The following is a 12,149-nucleotide window of genomic DNA, read 5'->3' as shown; positions in this document are numbered from 1 at the left end:
ACGAGGAACGATCTCGGGGGCACTTGCTTGACCACCACAGCCGTGGCAGACCAGCCACCGTCAGGTAGCTGGACACAAACCCGGTCAGCAGGAGCCGGAGCAGGGAGATCTGTGGCGTGGGCGTCGTACACTGACTTGCATTGATCCCGAGACTGTTGCATCCTCTGCAGGACCGGATAATTGTCAAGGTCCGGGATGTGGATAGTCGGCACCGCCGTCCGTAATGTGCGGTTCATTAGCAGCTGTGCTGGGGAGAGGCCAGCGGACAAAGGAGTCGCCCGGTAGGCTAACAGCGCCAGGTTAAAATCCGATCCCGAGTCAGCAGCTTTGCACAACAGTCTTTTAGCAATGTGGACCCCCTTTTCAGCCTTCCATTCGGCCGGGGGTAGTGGGGGCTTGAAGTGACGTGCGTAAAATTGTACAGCCGGGCAAAATCCGTCCACTCCTGGCTGAAGAAACAAGGGCCATTATCAGTCGTAACTGTAAGTGGAATGCCATGACGGGCAAAAGTCTCTTTGCATGCATTGATGACTGTTGCTGATGTGAGGTCAGTCAGTCTGACCACCTCAGGGTAGTTGGAAAAGTAGACCACGAGGAGGACATGGTCTCGGCCCTTTGCATGAAAGAGGTCAATACTAACTTTGGACCATGGGGAGGACACCAGTTCATGCGGCTGTAGAATCTCTATGGGTTGAGCCGGCTGGAACCTTTGACACATTGGGCAATTGAGGACCGTGTTGGCGATGTCCTGACTGATGCCTGGCCAATATACTGCCTCTCGGGCTCGACGGTGACACTTTTCGACCCCCAGGTGACCCTCGTGGATTTGGTCGAGGACCAGCTCTCGCATGCTCTGTGGGATTACTATCCTGTCCAGCTTCATTAATATGCCGTCCACTACTGCTACATTGTCCTTTATATTATAAAACTAGGGGCACTGCCCCTTTTTGCCAACCATCCGTGAGATGTCGCATTACCCGCTGGAGTAAAGGATTCCTGACCGTCTCCTGACGAATTTGCACGATCCTTTCATCAGTGGCCGGAAAGTTGGATGCACAAAACTTCACCTGAGCATCTATCTGACAGACAAAGTCCGACTGCTCACATGGCGTGGTGATGGATCTAGAGAGTGCGTCGGCCACAATGAGCTCTTTGACCTGGGTGTAGACCAGGTCAGAATCGTAGCGGCGGAGTTTGAGGAGGATACGTTGTAGCCGTGGCGTCATATCATTGAGGTCTTTTTGGATGATGTGAACCAATGGCCTGTGGTCTGTCTCGACCGTGAATTTGGGGAGTCCATACACGTAATCATGGAATTTGTCAATCCCTGTGAGGAGGCCCAGGCATTCTTTTTCAATCGGAGCGTATCGTTGCTCAGTAGGTGTCATGGCTCTAGAGGCATATGCGACTGGGGCCCAGGAGGAGGATCCGTCCCGCTGGAGGAGTACTGCCCCAATGCCAACCTGGCTTGCGTCAGTGGAGATCTTCGTCTCCTTGGCGGAGTCGAAAAACGCCAGTACCGGGGCCTTGGTGAGTTTCGCCCTGAGCTCACGCCACTTTTGCTCATGAGCGGGGAGCCACTGGAAGTCCATAGTTTTTTTGACAAGATTGAGGAGAGCTGTGGTGTGTGATGCAAGGTTGGGAAGCGGAGGACCGCCTTCTTGTCCTCCGGGGTCTTCATGGTATTGATCGGCGACACCTTATCTACATCTGGCTGCACACCGAACTTCGAAATGTGGTCGCCAAGGAACTTTATTTCTGCTTGACCGAATGAGAATTTGGCTCTATTGAGTCAGAGGCCATGCTCGTGGATCCTGTGGAACACTCACTTGAGGCTTTCGATGTGCTCCTGAGGAGTTGTGGACCAGATAATAATATCATCAACGTACACTCGCACCCCTCGATGCCCTCCATCATTTATTCCATTATGTGGTGGAACACCTCCGAGGTGGAGATGATGCCAAAGGGCATCTGGTTGTCACAGTAGCGACCGAACGGGGTGTTAAATGTCCACAACTTTCGACTGGACGTGTCCAGCTGTATTTGCCAAAACCCCTTGGAGGCATCCAGCTTCGTGAAAAGCTTGGCATGAGCCATTTTGCTGGTGAGCTCTTCTCGTTTAGGTATAGGGCAGTGTTCCCTCATGGTGTTACGGTTCAAATCTTTGGGGTCGATGCAAATGCAAAGTTCCCCTGATGGTCTTTTGACACAGACCATGGAGCTAACCCAGTCCGTGGGCTCAGTGACCTTAGAAATGATGCCCTGGTCCTGGAGGTCTTGCAGCTGCTGCTTGACGCGGTCCTTAAAGGGTGCCGGCACCCGACGCGGTGCATGAACCACAGGTGTGGCATTCAGCTTCAGCAGTATCTTGTATCGGTAAAGTAGTGTACCCATACCTTCGAAGACGCTGTGGTATTGTGCTATGATGTCATCTAATTGGGTTGGAAGTTGACATCTGGCGAGGCCATTGCCTCTGCGGACGACATGGTGTGAACCCGCTGCACAAGATTCAGGATTTTGCAGGCCCGAGCACCGAGCAGGGAAGCTCTGTTGGTTCCTACAATTTAAAAACGCAAGGTTGCTTCTGAAGAACGATGGGATACCGCAAGCTGGCATGAGCCACTGGCAGCAATGGCATTGCCATTGTAGTCAAGGAGCTGGCAGGCCGGTGGAAGAATGCTTGGCTTGACGCGGATGGTGTCAAGGTCAGACTTTGAAATGAGGTTCGCTGAAGCGCCTGTGTCCAGCCTGAAGCGTATGTGAGCCTTGTTGACCGTAAGGGTGGCACACCACTCGTCGTCCGGATCAATGCTCATCACTGGGAGTTGTTTCACCTTCTTCGCTGAAAGCATCGTATGCTTGGTGATGATGCCCACCCGCAATGGGGATGTGAGGCCCTCGGTGTTGGAATCTGGAACCATGTCGGAGTCTGCAACGGGTTGCTGTACTGACCGGACGTTCCTGCGCTGTGACCGGGATCGCTGTGTATTGGGCAGTTGAGCAGATCTGCACAGGGCTGCGTAGTGTCCAAGCTTCCCACACTGGAGAGAGCGTCGAGATTTTGCGGGACATTGCCGCTTTAAATGGGCGGAGCAACAGTTGTTGCACGTCATGGCGCCGACGTCAGGATGCTCCGTGCGCCACCGCGCATGCGCGGTGCGGTCGAACGATGTGCACACCTGCGTAGTTCGGTCGTCGGCCTGCGCAGGAGCCCAGGAAAAGCGCGTGAAATGGCCGTCCTCATCCAGACTCAGGCCCTGGAGCTGTTTTACGGCCTGCACCCGCTCCACATCATGGGGGCCTTGCCATGCCATCTCTGCTGCCTTGATATGGGAATACCGGTTGTTAGCGTGCTCATGGAGGACGCAGGTTTCAATGGCGATGGTAAGGGTGAGCTGCTTAACTTTAAGGAGCTGCTGGCGGAGGGGATCGGAGTGGACCCCGAAAATGATCTGGTCGCGGATCATGGAGTCGGAAGTGGAACCGTAGTTGCAGGACTGCGCGAGGATACGGAGATGGGTTAAGAAGGACTGAAAAGGTTCATCCTTCCCTGAAGCCTCTGCTGGAACACATAGCATTCAAAGCTCTCGTTGTCTTCGATGTCACAGTGGCTGTCGAACCTCAGCAGGACTGTTTTAAACTTTGTCTTGTCCTCGCCTTCAGCAAAGGTGAGGGAGTTGAAGATGTGGATAGCGTGGTCCCCGGCTGTAGAGAGGAAGAGAGCGATCTTCCTGGCATCCGATGCGGTTTCAAGGTCGGTGGCGTCAAGATACAGCTGGAACTTCTGCTTGAAAATCTTCCAGTTAGCACCGAGGTTGCCGGCGATACGGAGCTGCGGGGGAGGGCGGACGCTCTCCATGTTACCGGATGGCTGATCGCTGGTCAAAGGCAGACTATCTCAAGGTCGGTCCGTCAAACTCGAGCATGACTCACTGGTACCATGATGTGTTGGGTATGCCGGGTCTGCGAGGACTGCGTTTGCGGCAGCAGCGAGAGAGACAGGCTTCCAACACTTGAAGAAATGCAACTTGATTTTATTGAACTCTTAACTATCATACATACTTTAACTGTGGGTTGACACTGTGCTGACTTGACTGGAGACCTGAGGCTAACCTGACCAGACTATCTTACTACCACATGGTGGATGTTCTAGTTGCTGCTCACGGGCTCTGACTGTCTCAGAGGCTGGATCCCAAGAGAGCGGGAAAACTAGTGCCCTCTGGCTTTATAGTGGTCGTGTCCTGTCTGGTGATTGGCTGCTGTGTTCTGTGTGTTCACTGGTCATCCTGTGTGTCAATCACTGCCTGTCTGTGCACCATCATATACCTGTGTATATATTATGACAGTGTATAGATAACTGCTGCGAACATATTTGAATCTTTCTTTGCTAAACTGTGTATTTATGTAATTTGTACTTACTTATATTTATACTTTCTGTTGAAATACATAGGACGCCAAAGGCATTTTAACCTGCTCCTCCATGGTGTGGCCATAGTGACAATTCCACAAAGTGAGCATAGCCAGTGAGGCCACATGAGATACATGACTGTTGTGTTTGGTGTTCGATGTCTCACAAGGAATCCACAGACTTGTCCAAACCAGGATCTTTATTAATACACACGTGGTAAGATAACGATCTGACACAGAGCAAGTTATCATGGAGTTTCTTTATACTCCCCTGGAACTACCCCTATGCACGGCTGTCCTCAGGTACGTCTTATAACCGTCTGAGGATCACCGGATCTGCCTTCACTGATATCTGAGTGCCTTGTCACTCGACCACTGTCTCAAGACCGCCTGGTGTATCTATACTGCCAGCCACCAACTATCTACAATATTGTTTACAGGCATATCACCACAATGACCAGCCTTTTTTCATGTACGTATCTTCAGGACGAGCAGCATTGAGCCCCTACAAGGAAAGAATGGACCTCTTCTTTCCCATGTTGGGCCTCCCCAACAACCTCTGGAAACTCAGAACACTCCCCCTTCCTCCTCCCCCACCTCACTAAAATCTGGTAACTAGCAGGCAGCCCCTGGGCCATCTGATATTTCTCACGCTGATTAATCAGCAACAGTTAACAGCCACTTGCGGGCACTGGCTTCTTGTCGAGGGTCACAATTGGCCCTCACAAGTGCACGAAAAATTGAAAAAACAAAGATTCCAGTTTTCCCGCTGTAATGCCTCCAATAGTGTTTCTTTCACTTTTGTAACCTACAACACTGCCGCTGCATGGGTCATCCCTTTCAACAAAGAACAAAGAACAAAGAAATGTACAGCACAGGAACAGGCCCTTCGGCCCTCCAAGCCCGTGCCGACCATACTGCCCGACTAAACTACAATCTTCTACACAAAAGTCAATTGTAAAATGTCAAATCAGCAGGCCTCATTGTGCTAATGCACAAAGAGACTTCTAAATTCTTCAATGAACAATTTTGTTGGTGCTGGGAAGATGGTGGTGATCAAGCTTCCAAACATCCTGCCCGTTTAGCTGGCCAGCGTTGAAAAATTGCCGCTATTGTACAGCTTGGTTTAAAGGAATAATTATCCGGCTTTGTGTCCCCAGCCTCACCTGCTGGTCGCAGTTATTGGAAATGCAGGTACATATTACAAGTGATTTACTGGCCATTCACTGTAAGTGCTGGAACAATTCCACACAGCAGAGGCCCACAATTTTGATATATGCTCTTGATGAGCAAACCCTTGCTAAAATTGGAAAATGATTCCTTGCAGCTCAATTGTTTCCGACATTTTTCCCACTCGCTTTCTTCCGCTCGCTTTTTTCTCTCCCTCTCTCGCAGACGTTTTGCATTGTTGTGTCTCCGGCTCACTCTTTGACTTCTTTTATTTCCAAGGAATTTGACTGCACTTACCGAAAAGCCCGTGCCGTCCTCCTAATTCTCCCAGCCCCCAAAAACCGGCCCGGCGTGAGTCGCGCCGCCCACCTCGGAGAATGGCGGGGTCCGGCGCGACTCAATGGGCGCCGGGGCTGCCCGAAATCTCCGGCCCGCGATGGGCCGAAGTCCCGCCTGTTTTTTGCTGGTCCTGCCAGCGTAAATTGGAGTAGGTCCCTTACCGGCGGGATCTGGCAGCGCGGGCGGGCTCCGGGGTTCTTGGGGGAGTGCGGGGAGGGTCTGGCCCCGGGTGGTGCCCCCACGGTGGCCTGTCCGCAATCGGGCCTGACCGATCTGCGGGCGGGCCTGTGCCATGGGGCACTCTATCCTTCCACACCATAGGCTATACCGGTCCGCCATTCCCGGTGCGGAAGCGAATCCCTCTGCGCATGCGCGGGGACGATGCCAGCCATGCTGGCACTCCTGCGCATGTGCCGACTCGTGCCGGCCGGTGGAGGCCCTTCGGTGCCGGTTGGCGTGGCGCCAAGCCCCGTTCCCACCGGCCAGTGGGGAGCAAACCACTCCGGGGCGGTCCTAGCCCCTGAAGGTGCGGAGGATTCCGCACCTTTGGGGCGACCTGACGCCGGAGTGGTTCACGCTCTCCGTCCCGCCGGGACGGCCCGCCTCGCCGGGTAGGGGTGAATCCCACCCACGGTTCTCCGCCTCCATTGAGCCGAATTCCTGATGGCGAGGTTCACTCGTGCTTTTACAAATTGTGACACAGGCACCGTGGCTGCTGAAGGAGAGAGAGGAGATACAGAAGGTGTCCAACATCACCAGAGTTTACTAACAGTTGTGCTGTTGGTTAGGGACTTCTGCCAGGTGATGGGGGCATAGTGGGGGGGGGGGGGGCTGGCCAGAGGTGGGCTGTGGGTTCGGGGTGGGTGGACATGGAACACCATTGCCTTAGCCGGCAAGGTAGCCATGGAGCTAAGCACGCTGCTGATTGCCCCCTGTGAACCTAGGACCTCAGGCCATATGGATGGCACCCATGCCACCGCACTAGGTGCCTTCTGGCCCCAGCCGACCTATCAGCTGTATGAGCGGGCTACAGCGCAACCAGTACTGGGATGGTGTGTGTGGGGAGTGAAACGTGTAGATGTGACTGCAGCTTGTCAGCCTCCTGAGTGCCAATCACGAATCGGGTGAGACCGGCACCGTGTTTCATTGGAATCAATTGTGTCCCATGTGGCTCGGGTGCTAGCCCCGCCACAGTCGCTGAATTGGTCCAGGCTCGGCTCCAGGTTTGCTATCGTGAAAGTTCACAAATCCAGCCCCGGCAACAATGCTTCGCCTCAGGAACAGAGAACCCAGCCGCAGATATCAGGACCGGAATTCTCTTGCCATTGGGATTCACTGTTCCTCTCGGCAGCGCACTCTGGCCCGAGGGTTTCCCGGCGGCATGGGGTGGCTTCAATGGATAATCCTATTGGCAAGCGGCAGGAAGAGAGAGTCCTGGCACCAGCAAATGGCGCACCGCCGAGAAACAGGCCGCTAGGGGTACCGTAGAATCCCGCTCCGTCACTTCAATGCAGGGCAGCTGCCACCTATTGAAGGAAAGGTGCATCTTGGCTACAAAAAGAAACAACTCTGATCAGGGAAATGTTTGCAGCAAGCACTCTAAAAAAAAGAGGTTTTCTGATGAATCTGCACAGGCCCAGGACCAGTAAGTAGTCAGGAGCAAAGAGATTATTCCCCCCCACTCCCCAATCCCCCAGAGGAAAAAAGGTTTTCCGACAACAACTCCATTGCTTGTGGAGAGTGATCAAATTCAGGAGCTCAGCTCCAACAACGAAACTGCAATATCACAAATCGTTATATGAACTCTGACAAGTTGCCAAGGTAAAAATACCACTCACTCTCTCCCTGCTCACTCCTGCATCCCCACTACTCACAATGCTCGACTGCCTGGTTCAGTCCCCTACAGTTGCTGCACCAGACTATATTTCATCTGCTGCCAGTCCGACTCACCCATTCACCTTAACACATCACAGAACTGTCATTGACACATGCCCTCCTTCTTGGTGTGGGCTGGAGTGCGCTGCCTGGAACCGTGATGGAGGCAGATTCAACTGAGGCAGCCAAGAAGGCATTGGATGATCACTTGAATAGAAATAGAATGTGCTGGGGGGCAGGGAAAAGCAGGGGAATGCCACAAAGTCATGTTTGGAGAGCTAATGCAGGTCCAATGGGCCAAATGGCTGCCTTCTGCTGTGATTCTGCTGGAGAGAGTTGTCCACAACTTGCGACATGAGACTTTTACAAGAGGAAACTGAGCCCACCTGTGCACCAATATCCCCTTGAACAAAATGTGCTTGTCGTCAAAGTCAGGGGAGAGTCATGACCATGGCTGCTGGCAGTTCTAGAGGAAATTGTGTAGTGTTACTTCACACATTATTCCCGTCTTTCCTTACTTCTATCTCCATTAACCTGTAAATTGTCATCTCAGACAAAACATAAGGAATCTTGATATCTTTTCAACTAAGAGCTCGGCTTCCTTTCTAAAATATGTTCAGTTGCAAAAACCACATTCTTCTGCCTCTGGCATTGTTACCCTCCCCTTCCATCCCTTCACTTCTCATGATTCAGTTTTCTCTAAGCTTTGCATCATCCAAAGTAGGACAGGCTACACCTTCACTCTCCTCATTCTATCTACTCAAAGTCTCGAGTGCAGCACACAGGAAAAACATACATTTGTTGGAGGTAGGTCAGGGGAGGTTTATGCAACTGATACCTGGAAAGAATGAATGATCTGATGAGGAAAAATTGGACAGATTGAGTTTGGTTTTGCTTCACTTTAGAAGAATGAGGGGTGACTTAAGTGAAGTATATAAGATCAAGAAGGATGTTCCCAATGTTGGAGGTGTCCGGAACTAGGGGTCACAGTCTGAGGATTTGGCGTAGACCATTTAGGACAGAGGTGAGGAGATATTTCTTTATCCAGAGAGTGGTGAGCCTGTGGAATTCATTACCACCGGAAGTAGTTGAGGCCAAAAGAATGTATATTTTCAAGAAGCAGTTAGATCTAGCACTTGGAGTGAAGGGGATCAAAGGATATGGGGAGGGAGTGGGGGGGTAAGGCAGGATTGGGTTATTGAGTGGATGATCAGCCATGATCATAACAAATGGTGGAGCAGGTTGAAGGGCCGAATGAGCTCCTCCTGCTCCTATTTTCTATGTCTCTACTTTTCTATCCTGAACGGTCTCAACAAGGGACGTGTAAAGGATGTTTCCTCTTCTGAGCTTAGAAGCACTTAGAAACACTTTATCGAAAAACCTTGGGAGGCAGTGGCAGAGTAATATTGTCACTGGACTTGTGATCCAGAGACCCAGAGTAATACTCTGTGGAGCTGGGTTTGAATCCCACCACAGCAGGTGGTAATAATTTAATCCAATAACTACCTAGAATTAAACAATTTAATGATTACCAGGAAACGATTGTGGTTAAAACAATGTTCTTGAGGGAACAAAATCTGCCATCCTTATCAGGTCTGGACTACATGTGACTCCAGATCCACAGTAATGTGGTTGGCTCTTAAATGCCCTCTCAAATGGCCTACCAAGCCACTTGGATCTGGACAATTAGGGATGGGCAATAAATGCTGCCCCAGCCAGCGACACCCACATTGCATTAATGAATTTAAAAGGTGATTGAGGGAAGGTCATTGAACATTTTTAAAATGGAGGCAGATAGATTCTTGTTGGGCAAGGCAAGTTAATGTTATCAGGGGTAGATGGGAATGTGGAACTCTAAAGACAAACAGATCAGCCATTATTGAATGACAAAGCAGGTTTGAGGGGCCCAGTGGCCTACTTCTGCTCCTATTTTGTATGGTCATATGTTTGCATCTCCTCCTGCCATATATCCCACCTGCACCATCCACTTCACAACATCAGACACCTGCTGATCCTTTACTTCCTCTGCTTTCATTTTGGTTAACTATGAAATGCACAGGGCATTGTTCTCGCTGTCCTTACTATTAATCAAGGTGGAGAGCCATGACAATCGATAACAGCCATAGAAAAGGTACATAAATGAATCGATCTTGTGTTCCCAGTGAGTATTATATCCCATTTATTTGCAGAGTTATGGATTACAAACATGTACCTCCTACCCCAAACACGACAATTTCAGTTTGTTCCTCTTTATTGTGGCACAAGCAAATCTTCACTTCATGCCCACCATCCGCCTACAATGTATTACGATTGCGAAACAATTAACAGTCGGCAATTACGTTTGGAGGAACTGTGAGATGAAGGTAGCTCTACAACAATGTTCAGATCCTCCAATGCATGTTTCTGTGGAGCATGCCTGCTTGCTGGATCTGTGGTACTGGTGGATTTCCCATAGAAATCCTTCCGTCCGGAGCTGAAAATTGGTCTCCGGGTACTAGGTTGAATAACTATACAAAACATGAACAAATGTTAGACTACAATAAGATGACTGCAAGATAACTCATCTGGGATATGGATTGCCCCTGAGAAACCAAGCAACTAATATTAATTAGCTACTTAGGGATATATAGGATATTTTTATATGAACTTGCTTTGATCATTATTGACAAATAGGACCGTTGAGCCTACTTAATTCGCCCTTATGACTAAATGATTACATCACTGAAAGTTTCAGCTTCTTCAAGAAGAACTCAAAGTTCTATTATTTTTAATTAAACCCAGTTGGGAATAGGTAATACTTAGGTGAAAAGATAATTCTGTTAAAGGCAAATACTAAGCAGGTTGAAGTTTAGTTTTGTAGTCTTGTAAGTCATGGAAGAACAGTGGGAGGTTTGAGAGCACGTCGGAATTAGAAGGATCAGCGTAAAGAGGGAGAGAAATAGAGAGATCGAACACTGTGAGGACAACAGGAGGTTGAAGAGCACAGCAGAGTTAAAAAGGGTGACAGAGAGAGACAGACTGAGCTCTGTGAGAACAGTGGGAGGGTTGAGGGCACAGTGGAAATAATAAAAGGACTGTCAGTGAGACAGAAAGAACTACAAGAACAAATCAACAAAAAACAACAGTGACGTCAAAGGACAGCAACTGGGTGATGAGGTGTTCAGAGAACCTGCAGGTAAGGACTGCATAACTAAAGGAGTTCAGGGGTAGAGCAGAAAAGTAGAGTGAGTGTGAGCATTAGGATGTGAGGTTAAAAAAAAGTGATGTTAGTCTTATGTACCCATTTCTATATATCTTGGATGTCTGAGTTAGCTCTGAGCAATGCTTAATGGCACGTGTTCCAATTTTAAAACAGGATTATTTACATTACTTTAAAGCACCTCATAACTTACAGGATGTGTTACACACAAACACACGCAGGGGGCGGGATTCTGTGAACCTGAGGCTAAGTGTTGAAGCCGTTGGAAACGCCGTCGTGTTTCTTGACGGCGTCAACACGGACACAGGATCACCAATTCTGGCCCCTACAGGGGGCCAGCATGGCACTGGAGCGGTTCACGCCGCTCCAGCTGCTGATCCAGACATCAACTGGGCGCCGCGGGGTCCGCGCATGCGCTGTGGCACCGGCGCCAACGCGCGCATGCGCAGTGGCTTCCGTCAACGCGACGCAACATGGTGCAGGGCTACAGGGGCCGGCACGGAAGAAAGAAGGGCCCCAGCCAGAGAGGCCGGCCCGCCGGTCGGTGGGCCCCGATCGTGGGCCAGGCCACATCGGAGGCCCGCTTTGGGGTCGGACCCCCCTCGCCCCCCACAGGCAACCCCCCCCGAATCTTCCACACCGAGTTCCTGCCGGCTGAGAGCAGGTTTGGACGGCGCCAGCGGGACTCAGCTTTTTTATGACGGCCGCTCGGCCCATCCTGATGCCCGGAGAATCGCTTGCCGGCGTCGGGGCGGCGTGATGTGATTCGCACCTGTCGCAGGGATTCTCCGGCCAGGCCCCGGGCTGAGAGAATCCCACCCATAGTGTCAGCCAGATCCCAAGTATTTCTGTCCAGAAGCTTTGTTGTTTATTTAGCTCTTTAGCTCCGCCCACAGACTTAAGCAATCAAGTAAAATTACATAGATCTGAGAACAGAATAACATAATCAAACACAGACCAACAAAACCATTGAACACGACATCATTGCCCCTTGACTAAAGGCTTTGTTTTGAATGAATTCCCTTCTTAAAGTTCAATTTGTCTGTTTTTTCTAAGTACAGAAGTAGTCTTTGGGATATGAAGGTTTCTTCGACCTGTGATTAGAACCACAGACCAGGGACGGGATTCTCCGACCCCCCCACCGGGTCGAAGAATCGCC

The sequence above is a fragment of the Scyliorhinus torazame genome, chromosome 10 (genome assembly GCF_047496885.1).
Source record: "Scyliorhinus torazame isolate Kashiwa2021f chromosome 10, sScyTor2.1, whole genome shotgun sequence".
NCBI lineage: Eukaryota > Metazoa > Chordata > Chondrichthyes > Carcharhiniformes > Scyliorhinidae > Scyliorhinus > Scyliorhinus torazame.
Note: the sequence above shows the minus strand (reverse complement) of the source record.